This window comes from Crocuta crocuta, unplaced genomic scaffold, assembly GCF_008692635.1.
Source record: "Crocuta crocuta isolate KB4526 unplaced genomic scaffold, BGI_CrCroc_1.0 scaffold620, whole genome shotgun sequence".
Classification (NCBI taxonomy): domain Eukaryota; kingdom Metazoa; phylum Chordata; class Mammalia; order Carnivora; family Hyaenidae; genus Crocuta; species Crocuta crocuta.
The window spans coordinates 995,460-1,002,366 of NW_027527402.1; the positions used below are offsets into that span (position 1 = coordinate 995,460).

The following is a 6,907-nucleotide window of genomic DNA, read 5'->3' on the forward strand; positions in this document are numbered from 1 at the left end:
GACCGGGGACGGTCGGTGGCAGCAGCCGCCGCCGCCGCCGCCGCCGCCGCCGCCGCCGCGCAGCAGAGGGGCGATGCTGGCGCTGGCTCCGCGGGATGAGTGAGTTCAGACCCAGACTCAGAGGTCACGGCTTCGAGGTTGTGGATCGGAAACGTTTATTTGGTATTTGACTGGTACAGATCACTTGAACGGGGCCAGTAAAACAGAAGCGGGGGGGAAGAAGCCTGTTCCAAAGGCTGTAAAATTACTCCGCACTGCGCCGCCTGGCAGGTGGCGCGCCGTGATCGTATAGTGGTTAGTACTCTGCGTTGTGGCCGCAGCAACCTCGGTTCGAATCCGAGTCACGGCATACCAGATACTGGTGGCGGCCTTGCTTTTTCAACCCTTTTAAAAGTTGGGGGTAAAGTGTGTAATTTTCTCTTCCTTTCCGGCAGCGTCGCTGAAACGCTGTCGACAAATTGGATGAGTTTCTGTTCAACTCATTCCGCGGTTCGCCCACGTAAAGCCAACCTAATAGTTCTGGCGCGGCAGCCCTTCAGGGAGGTTTGCGGATCCTTGGAGCTGCCCCCAAGACTGCAGAGGTGAGACCCCTTCGCTTCCGGCCCGGAACTCAGCGCCTGTACCAGACGTTGGAAAATGGAAAGGTGGGCGAGTGGAGTGAAATCGTTTCAGGTTCTGACTCCCGTCTGACCTGAAATCTCGCAGGGCGTTTCCTCCTCAAGGAGTCCGCAGGCTAGAAACCCCGGTGTCAAGATGACCCGGTCCACGCAGAAACATGTAGGTTTCAAGACTCGTGATTCCCCGTCCTCTGCTAGGCTGCTTGGCCCCGCGCAGTCCGCGTCACCCTCTCAAAACCTCAGGTTTCCGGTGGTAAAAGGCTACTACGATGTTTACAAAATCCTGCACACCCGGGGTCCCATTCACACCAACTGGTTTGTACCTGTACCATGCGGCCTGTCTCTGGAAAGAAATGACACTCCTAAAAGTGAGCCTGGCCTACCAGCGCCCGGCTAGCTCAGTCGGTAGAGCATGAGACTCTTAATCTCAGGGTCGTGGGTTCGAGCCCCACGTTGGGCGAGAGCTTTTTTTTTTCTTGCCTCTACTAAATCCTGTGTTAGCAACCAATAGCTATGAACTTCTAAACAGCCATTGTGGCCACAACTGTTTTAAACTTTGGTAACAGTTTTCAGGAATCTCCTCTATTCGCCCCAAATTGAGCAAACACGAGGAATATGAACAGGAATTCTGATCGTTGAGACTTGGGTTCCCTGACCCACTGCTGCCCGGGGCCGAAGCTTCTCCGGGAACACAGGTGACGGGAGCCGACGCGGCTCCGAGTCCTGACCCGTGAGGCTCCACTTCCGTCCTGCCGCGACTCTGCTCCACGGGGAGGATTCCTTTGGATGGGAGTGGATGGAAACACGCTCGTTCTCTTCTGCTTGGTGGGGAATTTGGATTGAGGTTTTGAAAGGTCTTAGCTCGTTAGAAAGGTCTCCCGCTATGTGCCGAGGAGCAACTGTTTTTGCCTTCCGGGGTCTGAGGCGATCATCCGCCGCACAGGGTTGTAAAATCAACTCGTTTAAGAAGATCCTGGGGCGGGGGGGGAAAGGAGAGAGCCCTGGGAAAGGATCTGGGGGCCGGAGGAGGGACGCGGAAGTGCCTGGAAAAGCGGGGCGTGGACGGGGCGGGGCTCCAGCGGCGCGCGCGTGCGCGGGGGACCCCCCGGGGCAGCCCTGCCGGGGGTATGGGGCGACCCCTCCCAGCGCGACGCCCGTGGGTCGTGAGGTGGTCATTGACCCTCCGGAGAACTTTGCTCTGCCCCGAAAGCTCGACTGTGCGCCACGTTGGTTCCTGCCCAGTCTCCGTCCAGCGTTGGAATGGTGGGTGTGGCTTGAGTAGTTGTGCGAGGCAGTGGGAGCCAAGTTTGGCCCGGGTCTAGAGACTCCACCACCTCTACCACCACCACAAACGCATTTAGCTCCATACAAGTCGTCCGCCTCCCTCTCTCGGGATCGTTTAACGGTGCTGGGTTTTTTTTGGAGGGGGGGGTTGGGTTGGGTTGGGTTTTTTGTTTGTTTTGTGTTTGTAGTTTGTAAATACGCTTCCGTCTCCCTTCTGTATCCCACCAACCGTCTCCGAGATGGTCAGTATACGAGGCCGGATATTCTCAAAAGTGTGGCGCCAGGACAAACATCAGCGTCGCTCGGAAACTTGTGAGATACGCAGATTCTCAAGCCTCACCTCTGACCTGCGGCATCAGAAACCGGAGGGTGGCCCAGCGATCCGTGACCTCGCTGTCAAGGTGGTTTAGGTCAGTGTTCAAGTTTAGGAACCACTGCATCAGGGCAGCCTGCTTCCTTGTCAGCCAAGATCTACGTTCCTGGGTAGGAGCCTCAACGTCACGAAGATAACATCGCTCCTTAATTTGCTGTCTTTTAGAATTCAAGCTGGACAATATAATTCTAAATGGAAATGTAAAAGTAATACAGAGAAATACTCAGGGAAAATCTTTTTTGTTTTAGAACAGTAAGGAAGAACTAATCCTATGAAATATTAATTACAGTAACTAAAATAGTTAAGATATTGTGTATGAATCGACTGTAATCAATGGGACAAGAATCCAGAAACAGACCAAGATACATAAGAAATGTAATAGAAAGAAGATCTTGAACCAGTAACTCTAATGAAGAGTTCTGAATAACTAGTAAAGTATCTAGAAAAAAACAATGATCCATGTCCTTTATATAAGATAAATTCCAAATTGATCAAAGATTTAAATAATAATAAAGAGAAACATAAAAGTTCTTGTAGAAACGTGAAACAGTTATTAACTTGGCGTGTGTGGTAAAAAGCTGTTCTGTGATGTAAATTCAGAAGTCGTGAGAGAAAATACCCATGTATTTGACTACATAAATCAAATGGAATCTTTATAAGTAAAGTCCAAACACAAACAATTTGGAGAAATATTTGCAACTCACATTGCATTAAAAATCCTCCATTTTAAGTTCATACTTTGGTAGTTGACATCCTTCTCACGGCCCTAATGTGAACTCACACCCCAAAACAGCTGAGACCCCTTGATAACAAACCCAACCACAGGACTCTAACTTCCGCTTCCCTTCTTCCCTTCTCCCCCACCCCCATCCTTCCCTACTCACTCCCTCCTCACCTCTCTCCGTTTCCTTTCCCTCCACCCCACACAAGACCCAGTAAAGACAATGGCCCACACGTCCTATCTCTGCCCCCCACCTGTTAAATTGAGCACCCTGCTGGTTATGTTCCTGTGTGGCCCTGCTGTGCACAACAGCACCCCCCTCTTTGGAATGTGAACATAATCAACTTCATCCTTTCAAACCTGCTTCTCTTCTGTGGCCGCACCAACTTCACTAAACCTATCCAACGTCTACATTCTTAGAACACGCATCCTATACAAACAGCTAATTTCCCTCATAGTTACAGAACTATAAAACCAATAGGAAACAGGCCAACAACACAGTAAAAATAGCAAACATATAAAGAATAGGACATATACATTTCTGGGGCGCTCAGTCGGTTAAGGGCTGAGTCTCGCTTTTGGCTCAGGTCAAGGTCTTGGGGTTGGTGAGTTCCACTGGCATCAGGCTCTGTGATGGCAGTGCAGAGTCTGCTTGGGATTCTCTCTCTCTCTCTCTCTCTCTCTCTCTCTCTCCTCTTTCTCTCTCCCTCCCTCCCTCTCTGCTCCATCCCTTGTTTGCACTCTCTCTCTCCCAAAATAAATATTTTAAAAATTAATAAAAATAAAAAGGACAATACAAATTTCTGCTGTCGATAAGAAAAGATATTCAACATTCAATGCTGCTATCAATGAAAGTAATGCAATTTAAAACTACACTGAAATAACATTTTTTACCCATAGAAAATGATAAAATTTTTAAGTTTAATTTGTTGGAGAGGTTAAAAAAGATTAATGAAAGGGTAGATTGTTCCAAGATCCACAGGGTGTTTTTAAAACAACATCTTTCGAGTAATTAACCTTTTTTTAAATACTTTTTAAAATCCACATTTAGAAATTTATTCCACAGATACGCACACATGTGTGAATTCAAATATATACAAGGCCGCCCAGTGGGCCTGCACCCTGGTTGCCTCTCGCCCTCCGCAGCTGCCCCGGCCGTCTCCTGGGGTCCACCCACCTGCTCCGGGCTTCCATCCTCCCCCATCTGCTGGGGTTCACCCCCAGGGGCCAGGAGTATATCCACCAGCTCCTGCAGTTCACCCCCTCAGGCCCCTGGTGTCCAAGATCCAGCTCCTGGGCTCCACCCACCATACCCAGGGATCCACCCCCGACTTCCTAGGGTCCACCCTCAGCCTCCTAGAGTTCACCCCTCAAATCCCAGGGTGCACTCCCCAACTCCCATGTCCCCTATGTTAAGCACCTCCTGNCCCCAAGGCCCTGGGTGCATTTTTCATTTTCATTAAGCAGAAGCCTGGAAACCTCTCTAAATGTCCATCCGTTTGGGGGTAACTAAAAATACAACAATACAAACAGACGATTAAATGTGGTTCGGCAAGCTGTAAAAAAGAACTAGGACGCTCCTGATATTCCAATATGGCGCGACTGGAAAGAAAGGGTTGTACGCTCTGCAGCTCCCCTCATCAAGAGGTGGAGCCTATCTGACCTCGATCTGAACGTGGGATTGGCTCTGCGACTTGCTTTGGCCAATGTTGGCACCTCTGCAAACCTGATACAAGAACAGGCTTTAAAAATGTTTGCATCCTGGGGGTTAGCCTCTTCTTGCTGCTCTTGGAATCCTGAGACACCCCCCACCCCCACCCCCAAGCCAGTGGGCTGCGGAGATCACATGGAGAAAAAGCTCCATCCCAGCTCTTCCAGTCAATTCGGCTGTGCCTCAGCCATGGGCAGGAGCTACCCTACACCACCCAGCCCCAAATGAGTTGGGTATAGACCAGAAAAACGTCTAACTCACAGAAGCACTAAAAAGAATCATAAATTATTACTATCATCAGTAAGTTTGGGATGGCTTGTCATACAGCAAAAGCTAACTTAAATTCACTGAGACATAAATCAAGCGAAGATTCTAAAGCGAGGAAAATCTTATAATGTGCAATCATCTGTATCAAGGGGGTAATGTTGGTTGCAAGAGAACACACTTTTACTTGTATATACATAAACCTCTCTGGAGTGATACCCGAGAAATATAAATGTATATCAATATAAATGAAAGGGCCCATTAAGTGCCCAGGATAGTGGATAAAAATAGATCAAGTTTCAAAGCAGTAGGGACAAAAGGGAAATTCTGTAAGCGTTTGCGAAGGGAGGTGAGAGAGCAGTTGAATGTAAATGGTCAAGAATCAGAACAGCATCTGCCTCCTCTACAGTGTAGATGCCCTCCGGGTCTATAACCATCAGGAACAAACCTGTAATCAAACAAAGTTGGGTTTCTTGGTTCACTGCAACAAAGGAGACACAGACACAGTGGGGGACTGTGGGACAATTCTACCTTTGGAAATCTTGATAATTTGTATTCAAAAAACGGCAGGAGTAGAACAGAGCTAAAAATGAAATCGGTAAAGAAGCAACAGTTACTTGGTTGGGAAAGGGAGGGGAGGTTTGGTCATTTTTTGTGGTGTGGACTGCGTTCTGTTCATGCTCAGACACGATCACTGTAGGAACGCTGGCCATACTGACTCCATTTTTGGCTGCCATTTTTACTGTGGGGCTTGGTGATCTTTCTAGCGTGTTGGTCTCCAGACGACCCCGAAGATTACTGTCCATGTTTTGGAATCACAGGGGAGACAAGAAGACCAAGGGTGCCACTGGGGCCTCTAGCAGCTCCAGGAAGTGCCAGACTCCGAGGGGCACCTGGGTGGCCGGTTGGTTAAGCGGCTCAGGTCATGATCTCGCAGTCTGAGGTCAGGCCCTGCGTTGGGCTCTGCGCTGACAGTGCGGAGCCTCCTGGAAGTCTCTCTCTGCCCCTCCCCTGCTCTCTGTCTCTCTCTCAAAAATAAATAAAATTTTTAAAAAGATCCATTATCTAAAGTCTCATGAAAATTGTAAACCTCTCCCCTTTCCGATCTTTATTTGGCTCAGGACCCACCACGAAGGACCCTCTCTGAGGCAGGAGTTGTTGGTTGCCAAGAAGCCTGGGCTCGCTCCCTGCCGCACGAACGCTGGGAAAAGAAGGCTCCTCTACAGTTCTAGGAATCCAACCTCATGAACCACTTCCCCAGGATCCCCAGGGGGGCCCAAGAGAACAAAGGGGACTGTCACAGCACTGGCCCCTCACCTACAAGCCTTAGGAATGTGTGAGACCAAGGACCAGTGATAATCCCCAAATAAATATCGGATGGGGTTGCCAAGAAGAGTGCTCTCTCACAAGGTGGGAATAGAAGGAGGCACAAACTTCTTTGGAAGGCCATCGGTCAAGAAGTAGCAAAATGAGAATCAGGGAAATACTCTGATCAGGAAAGTCCACCTCCAGGAATCTCTTTTAGGGAAATCCATGCATAGTGATGAGCATATTTGCCTGAGGGGGTTCTCTGAAGAAGTATTTATAACAATAAACGTTAGAACGAGGGTCCTGTCCAACAATTAGGGAATGCTGCGTATACACTCGCCCGTCCATACCCTGGAAAGCTACGAGTTGTTTCAAAGGAAGAGGTCAATAGTGAAGATGGTGAGGAGGTGCCACTGAAAACAGTGCTCAAATGGTTCACGGGTGTGTCTCATTAAAATTTACATTAACCCATGAGGGAAGTCCTCCTATTTGCCCCCCTCTTATGGACAAAGAAATTGAGACCCAGAAAATTCAGTAATTTGTTCGAAGTCCTCGTGAAGGAATCAAAATTTCCACCCGGAACTTGAGGCTTCAGGGCAAGTGAAGGCAAGTTTTGTTCGCAGTTCTTG

The 6,907-nt window shown here is 48.9% G+C and overlaps 2 non-coding genes across 2 annotated transcripts; both read left to right on the top strand.

The window, feature by feature from the left end:
- Nucleotides 1-277: 277 nt before the first annotated feature.
- TRNAH-GUG (transfer RNA histidin (anticodon GUG)) lies at nt 278-349 on the top strand. The gene has a single exon. It is a non-coding gene; the product is annotated as a tRNA-His (tRNA).
- A 655-nt stretch (nt 350-1,004) lies between these two features.
- Nucleotides 1,005-1,077, top strand: TRNAK-CUU (transfer RNA lysine (anticodon CUU)). The gene has a single exon. It is a non-coding gene; the product is annotated as a tRNA-Lys (tRNA).
- The last annotated feature ends 5,830 nt before the right edge of the window (nt 1,078-6,907 follow it).